The sequence below is a fragment of the Podarcis gaigeae genome (assembly GCF_964106915.1).
Source record: "Podarcis gaigeae genome assembly, chromosome: 7".
Classification (NCBI taxonomy): Eukaryota; Metazoa; Chordata; class Lepidosauria; order Squamata; family Lacertidae; genus Podarcis; species Podarcis gaigeae.
Genome location: NC_139683.1, coordinates 40,453,776 through 40,471,564, shown reverse-complemented (window position 1 = coordinate 40,471,564; position 17,789 = coordinate 40,453,776).

Below are 17,789 nucleotides of genomic sequence, written 5' to 3'. Positions count from 1 at the left end.
CTGTTTATTCCATTTAACAAATTTCAGGCAAGCCTGAAGTTTTGTCATTAGGGCTTTCAATTTATGTTTTTAAGTAAAAGACTTAGAAAAGAACAAATGTTTTGTGAGAATGGCCTGTTCAAGGTACTAAAGATACGTCTCATCTACTTTCCCCCACTTAAATAACCCTTCATTTTGAAAGTCAGGAAACAAGTATTCATGTTCTGAAATAGTGGATACAAAGATAGTAAGAACCAAAGTGATATGTTCTGAGGAAGTAGTTCTGAGGAACAGTAGCAGAGAACTGTGGGGAGGCAGCCATTTTAAGATGTGTTTTATAGTAAGAGCTGTGTAGCATTAATTAGTTTTCTTTGTTAAACACCTCACTTCAGAGAAGCAAACATTACACGTAAGACAGCAGCCAAGTAGTCTAAGGCAGAAGCATTCTCCAAGACTAAAAGATGAGAAAATATAACTTTTTCATAGACGAGGGTGAAGAAGTACCAGCGGTAGATGGACAGTTCCAGAACAGCAGCTGTACATGTGTAGTCCATTGCTTTTACAAGCTATACAGTTCAGCAGCAATTGCAAACTAGCATTTCTAGAGGTTGCAGGAGCTGTAGGCAGCAATGTCAAATGCAATTTCAGTAAAAATCAGATTCAATTGAAATTTGATTTTGTGCTGAAATTCTATTTCATAATGACATTCCTTCACAGCAACTTTATTTCATTTCTTAAAACTGCAATAACTGTGGTAGAAAACTATTTATTAGGCCACCATTCCTATTATCACAGCAAAATGAACACAGTATTATTGAAGTTTGAGACTACAAATATGTCTCTGTGTGTTTTTAAATCATTTGAATCTGCCTTGAGTGAGTTCCAGGCCTTGTACCTCTGGAGAGCAGCACACAATCTCTGCAGAGGGAAGATAAAGAAGTGTATATTTTACCAGAGGGGGGAAAAGATAACACAAAAGCAAAGTATAATATGCCATTGAAAATAAATTTTAATCCCCCCCACCTGCAAGCCATAGAGATGATAGGAAAATAGGAAGCCTCAATAAGATGAAATTATATTGTTAGGACACAGATACCCCAAAGAGTGTGTGCACACATGTACTGAAGGTCTTTTCCAAGAGAGGATTTATCACAAAGAGAGAGAAAAGAGGGGAGGGGGGCTCTGCATGTATCTCTGCAACTGAAATGGGAATATGGAACCAAAGTGAAACAAACAGAAATTACCTGCAAATTTTACCCCCGTGTTTCCCCCCAATTTTGAAAACTGGGATACAATTCCTCTCCCCTCAGAACTAAATAGGAGGTGCAAGTTACTCTTAACACAGAGAAAGATACACACACCCTCAATCAGATCCCAGAACAATAGGCAGGCATTTTTCTAACAATTACATACTCTCCAAGAATGCACAGAACAGCTGCAGCTCCAACTCTTACAATCTATCTGGAAATGTTTGTGGGGACAGAAATGAAGTGGTGTACTGGAAATCTATATTTAGAGAACAAAATAAGAATTAACTAAGCATACAAACAGAAGACTCTCTTCCTCATCTGTCAATGGCCTTAATCCGGTTTAGGGTCCCCTACATTTTAAAAAAAAATAAAGGCAAGCAAATGTGAACATGCATTTAATATCAAGGTTTGGCCTTGAGAAGTGGAAGGGCTTGTGAAGTCAGTACTAGCAACTTTAGAGTCTCTGATTGCAACACTAACCATGCCTTTTAAAATGGCAGAATTAGGAGGAAATAGAGACAGCAATATACCAAATGCAGAAAAAGGGATGTCCTCTGGGAAATGATAATTATTTAACACTGGAAAAGCACCCAAAATGCTATGACTGTGGTACATTTCCCCTGTGTTACAGAGATTCACCTGGCTTCAACCGGAATTTGGGTCTTTAGTGTTGCTGGTCCCATGATGTTGGACACTCTTTGAGCACAAATTAGGCAGGCACCCTTACTTTTAACTATCAGGCATCTCCTGGAAACAGGCCTGTTTAGTTGTTAAAATCCTCTTCTGTAGCCAGCCATTTTATTGATTGTTTTGCACTGCTTTACACTCCTTGATGTTTTGTGAGGGGGTGGTATATAAATACTTTTATAAATGAAAAGATAATGAGTATAAACTGGTTGATGGCCAATTGGCCCTTAGCTGCTCATACCACAGGTTGTGCCACTGAGATGTGTGTTATGTTAAGAACTGTTTCTTGCCCAGTAAATTTAGTTATTGGCATCCTGGTCCAAAACAAATTCATCTGGAATGTTGCCATGTCAAAATAAGCCAAAAATGGTTGTTTCTGAATTATCCTCAGTACGTCATGTGCTTACATAGAGGATTTTCAAGGTTTATTTTGTATCTTCTCATCTTCTATTCCAATTTAAAATCAATTTAACAGTAAATGAACTAGGTGATGACTGATTAATTGAACTTCTTGGATTAAGATGGTGATATCCTTTTTTGTATTTTTTTCATGACACAATAATTTATTGTCAATAAACCGGATCTTTAACTATGCATGTTAACTTCTTACCGAAAGGCTCATCAATAATAGGTGTTGTATCTCAAAATAGCTGCTCATGTTTTAGTTAAATGAAGCTACTAAAATATTATTTTCCCAGGGCTCCAATTGCATAAAATGTTATTGCTAGGAATATAAACCAAGCCTATAATTTTTTTTTACAAGTGCATTTATAAAAATGAGTAAACACAGAACAAAGCAACATTTTCCTCTTGAATACTTGCAGCAAAATGCTGTGACTTATGGTGTCAAAAAAATGAATGAATATTCATTAACCCCACATATTATATTCTCTGCTATCAAAAAAGAGGTCATTCCCCCTTTTCTTTATTATTCACTGACTTCAGTACAAATAAAAGGTGCCACCCATCCCACTGTTTATCTGAAAGTTGCAATGCTGTCTAGTCAAAGCCAGTGGATGACTGTAGGCCCTTGCAGACCCTGAGTGCTATTCAATGAAGTCAATATGCAGAGTAGACCAATTAAAATCCATGGGCCAGATAAGCCCATTTGTTTCAATGGGTCCACTGTGAGTATGACTCATGTTGGCTATCACTACCTATTAGAGAAACAGTTTTCTCTCATTCTCTACTACCAAAAAAAAGGAGAGAAACCAACCAACTTGTTGAAAAGAATGTCACAAACCTTGGTTCCTTGTTCATGTTTAAGGAAAACATGTTGACAGTTGTTTAAAAACTTTTGACAAGACTACTGAAATTCCACTTGAAACTTCTACTAACCCTTTGGAAACCAGCTATTAATTTTGCTGTGTCTAGACCAGAGTGGAAAATTGTGTCCATGTATGAACTCCTGACATACATCAGTTTTCAGCTACCAAACAATACAGCAATTTCTGGCTACAGGAGCCAAATGTACTATTAGGCAGAGTGAGGAAGCCATCTCAGAGCTGTTGGAGGAATGGTGGCTAAGAATGAATTTTCTGACAAAATTGATGTTGAGCATATCCTACAGATTTTTTTTATAACTCTTGTCTTGACAAGAAGTGAGCTCTTTATTTTTTACAAGTTATTCAGAAAACTAAATGATTTAAATTTTAATTTTACTTTCTGAAAATGTCAGGTAATGCTAAATAATCATCATAAATAATAAAAATAATATTAATAGATAATATAATGGCAAGTACCTGGCAATCATTTTAATTGATTTCTATGCAATTTTACATATATTTTATTTACCAAGCAAAACAATATTATATTAATTAAACCACCAGACTGGGTGCAAGGACAGTTCCACATAGAGCACATTGCCATTATCCACCCTCAAGGTTACTAATGCATGGAGTACAGTGACTGCCATTATGTGCTGCCTCTCTCGCACCTCAGTTTTAAAGCAATATATTACTGAAGTGTTTAGCCTTTTCTGGACAGATTCACAGCTTTGAGGTTCTTTTGTCTTTGGTGCTTTCTGGGGCAGAATATACCAGGTGCACCTGCCGCATTTCTTCCTAGACAGATCATGGTTATCCACACTCTCATAACACCTTATTTAAACCATTGTACATGGTATGGGCAGGGTATGTAGAAATAAATAAATAAATAAATAAATAAATCCATCAGGCTGCAGGAGAGGGAGAGAGAGAGAGAAATGGGACTCCAGGACATCTCCATCATCTCAGCTGAAAGACCAACAACTTTTGACTCCTCCTCTCCTAGAAATCATTCAGTTCCAGCTGGCCAATGCAGGAACTCTGTAATTAAGGAATACTGGCTGTGTTTGCTCTTGTGTTCGTTCTTTTCCTCTTCCCTTCCAACCCCTTTTCCTTTTGAGTCATATCTTTTAGAATGTAAATTGGAGGGCAGGGATGGTCTTCTCACTGACATTTGTAATCTGCTTTGGGAACACATTTTACCCCCCCCCCTTCCTGGAGAGGATGAAAATGCTTTAAATAATCACTAAATTAGATTGAAAGGGAACACATCTCATCAGTTTTGAAACAAGTGCCTTTGCTACTGGTAAGTTTAGGAACACAGTTCAAAGTGCCAGACATTCCCTTGAAAGCCTTAAATGGATTGGAACTTTAGTACCTGAAAGACTGCCTTCTCATACATGAAAATGACTATTAACATCACCCTAACAGCTCCTCTGGGACGTGGGTGGCGCTGTGGGTTAAACCACAGAGCCTAGGGCTTGCCAATCAGAAGGTCGGCGGTTTGAATCCCCACAATGGGGTGAGCTCCCGTTGCTCGGTCCCGGCTCCTGCCAACCTAGCAGTTCAAAAGCACGTCAAAGTGCAAGTAGATAAATAGGTACCACTCCGGCGGGAAGGTAAACAGCGTTTCCATGCGCTGTTCTGGTTCGCCAGAAGCGACTTAGTCATGCTGGCCACATGACCTGGAAGCTGTACGCCGGCTCCCTCGGCCAGTAAAGCGAGATGAGCGCCACAACCCCAGAGTCGGCCACGACGGGACCTAATATTCAGGGGTCCCTTTACCTTTACCTTTTAACAGCTCCTCTAGATGAGGTGGTCAGTCATCAGGAATAGGTGCTAGTTATGAAATGCTCTTCCATAACTAGCACCTATGGAATGCCAGGACTGCTGCCTTTAAAAAAAAATTTGCACCATATAAAGACATTTTTATTTGTCCATGCATTTTAGTTTGTTTTTTTTAAGAAAGGGAGTCTTTTTCTTTATTTGTATGGTGAGGGTGTTTTTGCTCTTTTGTGTGGATCTTATTGCTGTTGCTATGTATTTAATCTTGTCAGTTGCAATAAATATAGAATATTGTAACAAATAATTAAACATTTCCCTTCTTACGCCCGCAAAAAGTACTTTACTTAATCAAATGCTGGAGTCAAATAGACCCCAATTTAATCATTTTTTAAAAACCACCAATGACTCACAATTCTATTTTTACATTCAATTGACTGAGCATTATTGACAGCACAGGAACACATCTACAGGGGAATGCTTGGATCTGCCAGCTAGGATCTCTCAGTATTAATCCTTGTGGGAGCGGGGAGTCTGATAGAACTTAAATGTCTTTTCCATGTGATTCCCTCCTTCCCCTCCCCCAACTCTTCTGGTGCAATAAAGTCCATCTAATTTTATCTGCTGCATCAACACAAAATGTAGCTATTGTGTAATTAAATGAGACCTGCTACCCCCAAGCTGGTTCACTGAAAATATTCATCACAGAAAAATAGTGACCATATTTTGTATTTATTGCATTTATAGCCCACAATTTCCTCCAGTGTGATCAAGATGTTGTACGTAGTTCTCTCCCTCCTCAATACATCCTCAAAACAACCCTGTAAGGTAGGTTAGGATGAGGAAAAGCAACTGGCCCAATGTCACCCAATGACCTTCATGGCTGAATGGGGAATTGAACCCTGGTACCCCAGGTCATGCAGCATGCTGAAGAACTAAGTATCTCAAAAAGGAATGTGAGAACCAGTCCTTAGCAACTTATGACCTCAGAAGAGGAAATGAAAGAGAAATTCAGAGATAACTTTCATTTCTCCCTCTAAAGTTTTTGGTAAGTTGGAGTTGCATACTCTATGGAGAATTTGATAATTTCCCCTAAGAATCTTGGCAGCACAGCTGTTTTTCATTCCTGTGATATATCTATCACATCTCTGGGTCTTTTAAGACACTTTCAGGTGACAGGAAGCTGACTGTGAGATGAACATTTAATCTAATTTCTCTGCTATTAGGACATTGCATCAATGTGACCCACTGTCTAGGTCATCACATCTCAGTTCATGTACTGTAGGATGGAACAAAGAGTACCTCATCTTGTTATTCTTTTTTTCTTTCTTGTGCTCCTCATCTGTGTACTGCTAAGCTCCCACTGTTTTAGCCTGGACAGATTTGCAGTGCTTTATTTCAGAATGCCCTAATCATTTATGGTTCAAATTTGATGCTTGACAGAAGAGGTGAAGCCAAATCCTGCTCCTTGCCTTCTTCATTGTGGTTCAGCTGAGGAACTTAATACATGCATGCATACAGGGTGGGGTGGGGGGTAGAATGTAGGGCTGAGAGCTTCCTGGTTTACTGACATACCATAATGTATGTAGGGAATCTGTGCTAAAACTATTCCATGTTGTGGACCAGGAAAAAAATCCATATGCTTTAATAGGGATAATGGCTACAATTATGGGAATGTAGCTACACTGCATGCTTTATTTTGCTTACATGTGTCTGCTGAATTTTTAATTTTTGTTTCCTGGTTTGTCATTCAAAGCAGAAAATTGAACAGGTTGCCATTGCACCATGTGCAGGGCTGGACCCAGCTCCATTTTCATTTGGCATGGCCTTCCCAATAAGGTCAGAGATGGTACAGGAGACTTCTTGGTTTGCACACCATATCTTCCAGATTGTTTTATATTGCATCTTAATATATTTTTGTGTAGTTGTTTCTTGCCTCATGAGCTGACCACAGTACTGTGGTTCTGGCCTGGCTACATAAATGCAGAAAATAAATAGAGGGACAGATAGAGATACACTTTAGTATACTTCTCACCATGGTTTACTGTCAGGATTTAGCTCAAACAGTTGTATAGGGCTTTGTGAATTAACACACCATCCAGAATGCAGCCAACTGTAGAACGCTGAGAGTTGAATCTATTGCTCCACCTACTTTGGCATCTGACACCCCCACCCTGCTGTAATGCAACCTTCAGATGGTTGCTTATGATAGAATACAGCCCGCAGAGCTGAAAAGGGCATTTAATTCCTGTTTTACAATCATGAAGGCAAGTAATAATAGAACTTCTCACTGACACAAGAGAGTTGTGCACTAGGAGGTGTGCTGGGAATTGTAAGTGACAAGATTACTAGTCTGTAGGCAAGCAGGTATGCAGACAGGCAAGTGGAGATAGGCAGTCTGAGAGCAGTTCAAGGGCAGATTTAGCAGAATATACCTATTAGGCATTTGTGTCACCTGTTCTTTACTTAATTGGGAGATGCACTCTGGTCACCTGCAGAGACAGTATGTCACAGCCACCAACTAGCAAACAGCTACAGGAGCAAAGAAAGTAAGATTCCAATTTTCATTCCTTAGCATCCCTTGTTCAACAGCTGAACTGTCTTGAAGCATTTTTTGAAGCACTGGTGAAGCCACAGGCTTTGTCAGGGTGCTGACCATGGTGCTGAAACAACTAACTGCATACATCGTTTTTCTTTAAACAGTAGATGCTCAATATTTTCCTATAAGGCCTATTTTCCTATAAGACGGTTCTCTTATAATGGCAATGGTGCCCACCAGAGAGGTGCTGGAACTGAGTTCCAGTGAGTTCCTGCTGGGAAAAAAGCCATTGCCATTATCAAAGAACAAGGGAGGTGTTCCTCGTGAGTTCCAGCACCTCTTTTTCTAGAAAAATAGCACTGCTAGAAGGTGACATAAAAATATTTTAAATAAAAAAGATAGCAACTCTTTCTCATTATGTCTACCCCCTCCCTAATCTGGGCTCACAACACATCCTCTGGTAGGGTAACCATTTAACTTGTTAATTTTTTGATCCTATTTGCCTTCTTTCATCTAAGAACTGTACAGAGTTCTCCATCATCCTCCATTTTATCATCACAACAACCCTATGAGGTTAGGCTGAGTAAAAAATGACAGGCCCAAATTCACAAAGTGAGATCTATTTGCTACGCAGGGGTGTGGAACTAGGTATCCTTGGTTCAACACTTCAAAGCCACCAGCTCTCCTTATAGAATAACAATGCACATCTCTTCCTTGCATCTAACTAAATCTTAAAAAACACGTTTGACTCTATGCTAGAGTGCCTATGAGGGTGGAGCTACTTGTTTTGAGATAGACACAGAATTCCAACTTCACGTTCATTTTGTGATGCTGTTATGGTTGCTGGAGGTAGGGATAAATAGAATGACAGAGAGGTGAAGGAGTTGGCATGTCTCAAACAGTGATCTACATTGTTAAATCCAGTGCTTTTTTCTGGGGGGATGCAGGGGTACGCATACCCCTAAACATTTTGTGAATTTAGTTTTGGCCTCATTGAGGGGCAGCATTACAATATGAGTAGGAAAATGAGACTACCCTTAAATATTTTTTTAGAAAAAAGGACTGGTTAGATCTACGCCTACACAGTTAGGTGGCAATATGCACTGAGGCTGTAGATTTTGCATTGTACAAACTTGTTTCAACAGGAAGGAGAAGACTAAAGTTTGAGAATCACCCAAATCAATTTTATGCTATATTGTTCAATGGGTATATTTGTATAAAGGCAAATCAGTCAATGTCTCGGTTTGTAGTACAGTATATGGAAATTTCTCGAAGGCATCCTTTCACGAACTTACAAATGCTAGGCATTTCTGTGTCATGATACGATTTCCCTCCTCCATATTGCCATGCATGTGGCATCTCTCCTTTGGAAATTCAGGACTGTGTTTTGTAATTAAATGTTATAATCTCTAGGACAGAAGTGGCACAGTTGTGGATTAATTAATTGATTATCATCCCGAGAAAACATATGGGGAGACTCTTTTGCCACCTTTTCCCACAGCAAGGAGAAACGTGCACCTCAGGGCTCATTGCCATGCACTCTTTGAGGCTCAGGTGTGCTTAAAATATTGTCTCCCACTCACCCGCAACAGGAATCCAGGCTCTGCTGGTTTCCTAATTATCCCTGCAGCTGATGCTGTTCCATGTGGTCCTCATGATGCAGCTAATGATATCAGCATAGAGATAGCTGAAAGGTGATAGTGCTGTTTGGTTATCAGAAGCTCCTTCCTATACCTCTGCCTTGATATTAAAACACTGAACCACAAGGATAGCTATGTGACAGCAGCGTGAATCACACCACTGCAGATCAAATGCCACAGAGCTTTTGCATCACTGGACATCAGCAGAAACACAGTGCTTGTCAGTGGAGGCAGTTCACACATTTATCTGCAAGTTACTAGGACTTAGATCCTGAGGTTGCCTCCAGGCTGTCAGTATTTTTCAGAAGGGATTCAAGCACATACCCAAATCTGGGTTTGCACAATTAAAGTGGATTAAAGTGCTTTGTTGCCCCAGCATGACAAATCCTTTTTTTTTAATGTCTTTTTGCTATTAGAAATGTGACAAGGAAATGCACTAAAAAGTGTGGGGTGAATGAATGATTAATGATAGGACCACACAAGCATATCAGGATGAATGCTCAAAAATGATCAGCTGTAGTCCAATCTGATCTTTGCAAGAAAAGCAGGATGAGTGCTGAATAGAAAGATAATCTGACGCTCTAAATCGGGCATAGGCTGACTACAACTCCCATCATCCCTGACCACTGGTCCTGTTAGCTAGAATTGATGGGAGTTGCAGTCCCAAAATATCTGGAGGGCCAAGTTTGTCTATGCATGCTCTAAATTGTTATTCCATTCAGGAATGCATCCCCCCCTATCCCTTGAAGCCTCTGGTACCACTTCCCACACTATTCCATGGGATCCTCCCACCCATTGAAGCAGATTTTCAGGCAGCATTGGGTTCTTTAGGCAGAAAGAGGGAATTGGCAGTAATCCTCTCTCTCTCTCTCTCTCTCTCTCTCTCTCTCTCTCTCCTCCAATGGATGCATCCCATGAGCAGAGACTCACAGGAAGTTAGGATCCAAACTCAACTATGAACTGTACCTCCGCGTAAGAACCAGCTGCTGTCTGGTGTTCATTTATGCCTGAAGGAATTTGAGTCTTTCTGCTATTTCTTTGCTCTGCTTGCCAACAAGTATGATTTCACCAAAATGTTTCTCTACAACTTGGCACAATGTCCAAACTTTACAACTGCATTGCTTCTATAGGAATATGGCAAAGATCTTGAATATTAAAAGAACGCTTTTGCAACAAATAAATATGTTCATAGATTAGCAAAAAAGCTTTTATAATTTTCCATGCTTATTGGGAATGTGAAAATTCTAAAGCTATTTGAGCATTAAATATTGTTCTGAGGCCTGAGGCTTACAAACATTATTTATATTATGTAGCCTTCTGGTAGACAAATCAACCCTAAGATAAATTTGCACTCCATTTTGCTTTCCCCTCCCAACTTTCTAGCACTGCACTTTTTAACACTAGATTTGTTCCTACTTTATCCTGATGCAGAATGACCTTCCATAATGAACCTTTGTAAAATAGGTTAAGCTCAAAGATAATAAACTGCAAAGTGCTTTTTGAATATTGCTTGAGTTCAGGAAGCTGTTACTTGATGCCCTTTGTGGTGACAATGGGCAGTGGTAACTGGTACCACCTTAGGCTGATGTGCTAGCTGTGTCCTCTCCTGCATAAAAACAATATAGCCATTGTCACATATGCCATGATAACTGCAATTCACCCTTTGAAAAACTATAGCTGGTCCAGAATGCAACAGCAAGAAGTTTGTCAAGAAGGACATATCACTGCAATGAAAATATGAGAGGATCCATGTGTATTGGCTTTCCACCAGTTTTTGAAGACACAAATCTCTTCAACCAAGTCCCTTGTTTTAGTGATGGTGGTGTTTTAATGGGCTTGCTTTAGTGTGCATTTTAATTATGAACCATTATATTTTAATAGGATCATGTTGTTGCATATTTTTATTATGGGGTATTTTTTTTTAAAAAAGCAACAACTTAATTTTAACAATGTAATGTAATTAATTATTGGTTTTTTAAAAAAATATTAAAGTTTTCTTGGTTTACAAAGGTATACGCAATGTCTCTTTTTTCAAGTTACATTTTCCATCGGTTTAATAATATTGTGTCAGTTGCACGGCTCCCTCGCAGTAGGCACCATGGACCAATTCAGTGGGCTCAATGATCTTGGGAGCAGGAAAGCCAAGAACTGCCTTCTCTCATATGAACAATCTTTTGAACTCATTCTCTCAGATAATCTTTAGAGGCCCTGCTTTTATCTTTGCCTATCACAAGGTGGGAGGTTTCGCAACAGTTAGACTTTGGCTTTGCACTTCTCTGAATGTTTGCAAAGTGCTTTTTGAATGTGTACACTGTCTTACGGTATTTGAAGGTAGTCCAAGGGCTGCCTTTTTAGTTTTCAAGTTAAAAAAAGAGAAGAAAGCAGGTAGAGTGCCCAATTGCTACTGTGAGTATATTCAAAATAGGGCTGCAAATGTCACTGGGACCATGAGATGCCCCTATCAGCTCACTAGAAACACAAACTAACAACCACACGGGGTATTTCCAGATGGCATGTTCACTGAGCAATCGTTGTGAAATATTTGTGAGGCAGTTAGGTGTTATTGTACCAAAGCAAGTGTTATTTCACACTTTCCAGGGCATTTTTGGATCAGTTTATTTATTGCAAAAAAGTCCAATCCTTTAGGGGACCATGTTTGTTGTGAAAGACCACCCAATATAATTATGCAATCAGAATTTGCCATTAAGGGATTGAATACAACTCTACAATAACAGTCTGCAAGTATCTGTAGTCAACTAAAACACACCAAGGTTGAATACAGACTAAACAGATTACATTTAGATCCTACTGAAATTAATGACATGCCTTCACTTAAGTCCCATTCTTTTCAGTGGTGACTAAGCTCAATGAACTTTGTCTGGGTTTGGTTTCCTCTGGAAGGAGTTTGCTGGAAGCTTATGGCATTTTGGAATATGGGTATGTTTATCTACATAGGCAGAGGCACAGCTTAACACTCAGCCAGCTCTACTGCCCCACACCAGATCTCCAGAAATAACCCCCTCCCCCCCAAAAAGGCCAATTCTCCTGGCCTCTTTCTGTGTGTATTTCTTGAAAATGGAGTCTGTCTCCAGTATTTCTATTGTTCTTCCACTCATACTGGTGAGTGATTGATAAAGTTGAGTCATCTTCTGAAGCAACTTCTCTTTTCTATTCTGCAGCACTGCTTTGTACCCATTTTCACCTTCACCTCCATGCCAATGCCTCCTCCCTCCTTTTGTGCAAACTGCCTTGCACACAAAGCACTCCAGTAGTAATCTCCTGCTTTGTCCTCCTCCTACACATTACAATTGTTAAGCACTCTTTTTCACCTCCAATGAAAAGCACCCTTTTTACCTTCAGCCCTCCATTGAGGGCTATGTGATGACTGCTTTACACTCGTATGTGTATAGGTAGATAATTCTCACTGATAATCAATCTATTCCTATCCAAGGAGAGGGCATGTGACTTGGGGAGAGTTCTGAGAGTCAGACAGAAAGGCCTGAAGGGCAACTCTGAGCTCCTGTACTTGTGGTCCTCCATCTCTAAAGTAAGGGGTCTGAACCTTAGAGACCTTGGTGGTAAGCTATTTCTACTCCATTCTTTTTGAATCATGTGCAACAATCAGTGAATATTACCGGTGACAGTCTTATCTGAAGTGGTTTCAATATGAAGCATTTCTCAAAGCCACTATTTTCAGAAACAACCTCAGAGCCTGACCCTTTCTTTATTGCCTTCAAGTTCTGTGTATGCTGAAAAATCACACTGCAGCTGCCATTAAGATTATGAAACATTGACTTACATGTGAGTTGTCAACACTCTTGATTGAAGGAGTTAAAAAAAGATGGGGTGGGAGAACTGCACCTTTCTAATACATGCAGTGGATTTCTTAAGTTGACACATGACCATCCTTGTCAGCAGTTCTTTGATTCACAGTTTGATATGTCAGTGACAAGAGTCCCAAAAGCTTCTGGTAGCTTTTCTTGTGCCCAAGGCTTAGTCATTTTGGAGGCATACTTCTCCCACTATAAGCTTTCATTGTCTGTCCTTTCTCACATGCTGGGATCTACAATGGAGAGCAGTTCTTATGTATGACTTATTTGTTGTTGTTGTTGTTTAGTCATTTAGTCGTGTCCGACTCTTCAGGCACTCCTGTCTTCCACTGCCTCCCGCAGTTTGGTCAGACTCATGTTCATAGCTTCGAGAACACTGTCCAACCATCTCGTCCTCTGTCGTCCCCTTCTTCTTGCGCCCTCAATCTTTCCCAACATCAGGGTCTTTCCCAACATCAGGGTCTTTTACTTATTTGTAGGGTCAGGCTAAAATTCCTCCCTACCTCCACCTCCAGTTTCCCAAAAGTATTCTATTCCTGAAAAAAGGATCCATTTTCTAGTATTGCTTTCTTGGGAGGGGAAGAAATCTCTGAATTTATTTTGAATGGCATTACTGCCAGCCTTACTTAACCTTGGAGGTGGCTGAAGATTACCCCTTCCTCACCATTTTAATGGCTCATTATGGCATGAAGATGTCTTCACAGCCTCCTGCTGGCTGCACTTCCTGTAATGCCTTTGGAGGGGTGTGATGTGAGGTTGCTTTGCTCTAACAGCATTCTAGGAAGTGCCGTCAAGAGACTCTTGTGCCACTTCCCACTGACCAGATTTCCCAGAATGCTTTAGGAGCAATGAGATATGATGCAGCACTGCAGAGCACTATGCCAAGGCTATCTCTGCCCAACAAAATCAAAGCTGGGAAAAGGTATTCTGAGCCATGAAGCACACCTAGGCTTCAAATGACAATGATGAGATATACCTAGTTCTTTTATGAAAAGCACATCCCCCTCTGGAACCACTTCAACACCAGTTTAACAGACACAAAAACTATCTTGCCTCCTTGTCATGATTCAATCTCAATTTATTGCCCCTCATCCAGTCCACTACAGTGTCCAGATTCCAGTTCAGTAGCTACATAGTTATATCTGACTTAGCTATCAAAGAAGTAGAGCTGAGTGTCTTCAGCATATTTATCCAAATCCTGGAATGATTTCACTCAACACTTCATACACTGTATGGAGGATCAAATGGAACTTGCAGTATCTCAGAGCAGAGCTCTCCAGTGCTGCTTTCTGAAACCAATACTATAGATAGGACTGGAACCACAGTATCACTATGCCCCTGCTGTCCGTATCCCACAGAGTGTGCTTTGACTGTATACTAGAATACAGTAAAATAAAAGGAGAATTTTCTGGATGACTAGATCAAGGTTTGGGGCAAGTACTCTTTGGTGAGAAAGCTCCAGCAGAGATTTAAAATCACAAAGCATGCAACAAAGTAAAGCATGGAAATACAGTCTGTTAGACCTTTAAAATATCCCCTTCAAAGTTGCTTCCCCTAGCATAGAAAAAGACCACATGATTGGCAAGTTAAAAATGGTTTCCTAACAAACTTTTAAAATTCATGCAATTTTTCATACAGAGGCAAGAAAAGACAGGCAATATAACACAGGTTCCAAAGTGGAGGCAGTTTCTAAATTATTTGTATAGAAGCACAAATATGGCTTGCTAAAGCCACAGTCTAAGTCTGGAGCATCAAGCTGAGACATCCTTACCGGTGGGTTCACATAGTGGGAGGAAAGAGAATAGAGAGTTTGGTAACTCTTCCTCCCAAGATGAGAGGGTGTGACCTAGCTAAGCCTGACAGTACAGCTTACTCTGTGATCTTAACCCCTTCATGAATTAATTAGATCATTGGTTAAATCAGGTTGATTTATCCCACACAGAGCTGGTTCTGTAGGATATCATGGCTGAAGGTTTCAAAAGCTACTGACAGATCAAAGTAAATCAATAGCCCTGAACTTAATCCATGTTGAAACAGATATGGCTGTGCTATCTGGAAGTGGGTTAAATAGTGCAATTCAGTTGGGTAGATTACTCAGCCCAATCAATACATAAGAAGGCCGGACTTCCAGATCAGCATGCTCAGCATTGGGTCAGAATCTGGGCTCTTGCTGTCTCGAGACAGATGTGGCACATAGAGAGCTAGAAGGGAGCAATGGAAGGCCTAAGTTGCCCCCAAACCCAGGCGAGTAATCCTGGGGGACAGGAGCTCAAGGCAGCGCAATAAGGGGTTTCCCCAATCTCAGGAATATAAGAAAAATCGGAATGAGACAATAAGAAAAGGAGGAGAATCTCTGCACATTGAGCTAAAAACACGCTCATGTGCAAACGCCCCATCGCTGATCTTCTCCACAGAGATAAGGACATAAAAATAATGAACTGCCTCCCCCCCCCCCCCCCGACAAATAAAAAGCATTGAGGAGAAGCTGTTACCTTGTATCAAAACTTTTTGTCCCCTGGTCTGATAATAGATGTCATGGATGTTCTTTTTTGCCCCCACCCAAACTGTTGGAGGATTTCACACTTACTCTCCCCCCCCCCACATGAATATTGCGTGAAATGTCCCCCTCCACAGTCTGACCATCAACACATGGAATGGAAAATTGGTGGTGGGGCCTGCTCAAAAACCTTCAGGAAAAAATCATATGCAAAAGGTGGATTTTTTTTTTAAAAGTGTCATTTAAAAATGTCTCATTCTTCCACCCGTACCTGACAATAGGCATATTTGTAGCTATGCAATCAAGATTGCTTGTACTCTTTGTCTAAATGCAGCAGCTGGCTATTCTCAATTCAATATTCAACCTCAGACTCAATGAATCTTCCTTAGAGTATTGCTAAGTGTACTAAATATTCTAAGTAAAGCTATTGTGCTCTTGTTTCTTGTTTCTTTTTCAAAGAGAATCTTTGTCCTTCGCTAAGGGTAAGCCCACAGCAGTAAGATGCAGAGAAATCTGCCAATCGTTATAAAAATAATTACCAAATCCACCCTGAGATTCTCTATTTTCAAATGTTTGTCACTTCGCAGAGCATGTAGGATCAGCCCAAACATCTGTTCTCTGACCATTGTACGAATGAGAAGTTGGAAATACAATATTCATTTATAATTGACATCTGTGCCTCTTCTGCCTTTTAAGAAAAACAGCCTTGGATCTATCATAACAGTGAAAGTTTGAGATTATCTACTGCTCTGTGATGGAGAAATCTATTGCTTTGGCAGCATTTGAGCTATAAGCTTTCTGAACACGTCAGACACTAACAAGCCAGACATATTTCTGCAGTAAAGCAGGCCTGACTTATGAGGCAGGCTATTGCCTTTTACAAGACAGCCCCAAAAGGAGCCGTTATGGTTTCGACACGTGAAATAAAAGGTCAAAGGATGGCCCAGTTTGAGTTAAAATCATTTATTATATTTGTAGGCAAGGAAAGCAGCTGTAAAAACCATAAAAAGGTTCACTGACAAAGCAGAAGGCATCCTATTATTTGATTAAATTTGCCTGGCAGCTTGCAAACACACGAGCAAGTAAATAGATAACTAGCTAATAATTGCTAGCATCCTCATGTGTCTAAATCTAGGCAACATCTATTGAAACAGCTCTGAAGTACTCGGCTCATAAGCATCAAAGGCTTTTGAATTATCACAAGATGCAAAGGTGGCGGTGCTAATTCCATTATCAGCTGGCTCATGGGTAAAATAAGTCAAGCCTTTGACAGCCAAGCTAATGGGACTCATTGCAGACAACACCCATTTATGGGTATGCAAAGACTGCTATTATTATGTCCCAGCCTTTGCTAGCAAATGCTTGCTGTTAAGGGACAGAGCTATTATGCACCCCCAGTGTAATAGGTGCCAGTATGTATTGCTCTTGCCAAGGGGTAATATTTTAGAATAGCTCAGTGTGTGTGTGTGTGTGCAGTTTGAAGATGAGCAAACATTTTACTCAAAGCAGACCAATTGGTAGTTTTGAAAGATGGTCCCATTATTTTTTGAGGGTTCAAAAGCAAAACACTTCTTTTAAAGCTAATGAAACTTCCAAACAAATCAAGAAAATGGCTTATCTAATCACAAACACCAGAGGTTCAGTAAGCAAACAGTTCTATAAGCACAAATAAACAACACAGAATAGGACACTGAATGAGCCAATGGGAAGGGAGTATTTTGAAGATCTGCACACAGGTGTAATAACTGGCAAAGGGTAAAATCCAGGCCCCTGGCAGGCAGCCATGGAGCTTAACAGAGAAGGAGAGTGCCATTACAGCTGGAACCCAGGTGCTTGTGCTGGCCAGAGCAGAACAGGGAGTGGCACGCAGAGAGAATAAGACTGAGATAATTTCTAGAACTTGCTTGTAGCTAGCCTATTTTAGGATCTGGCATATCCTTGGCCAACTCAGTTCCAAACCTTCATGGCCTCTCCCTGCCCCTGAAACACCTGATTTTGCAGGGATTCATCAGTGGTAGCATCCAGCTAGTTGAGGTCAGCATATTGTGACCCCCGTGAAGGTAGAGCCTCCCTTCTCCATTGCACATTAAAAAGTTGCTTATTCCTACAGTAGAAGTAGCATATATTTAAAAGGAGAACAATGTGGCTTTCAGTGCTTTGCTAAATAAAGATTTCCCCCTTACATGTCCTAAGAGGAATCTGCTTGCCAAGCTTCACTCTGCTACAAGTCTCCAGGAACAGAAAACCCAGCACCACCATTGGGTATGAGTTTGTTCTTGCCCTTGGAAAGAAGACACCTCTTTTACCAGGGTAGGAGATT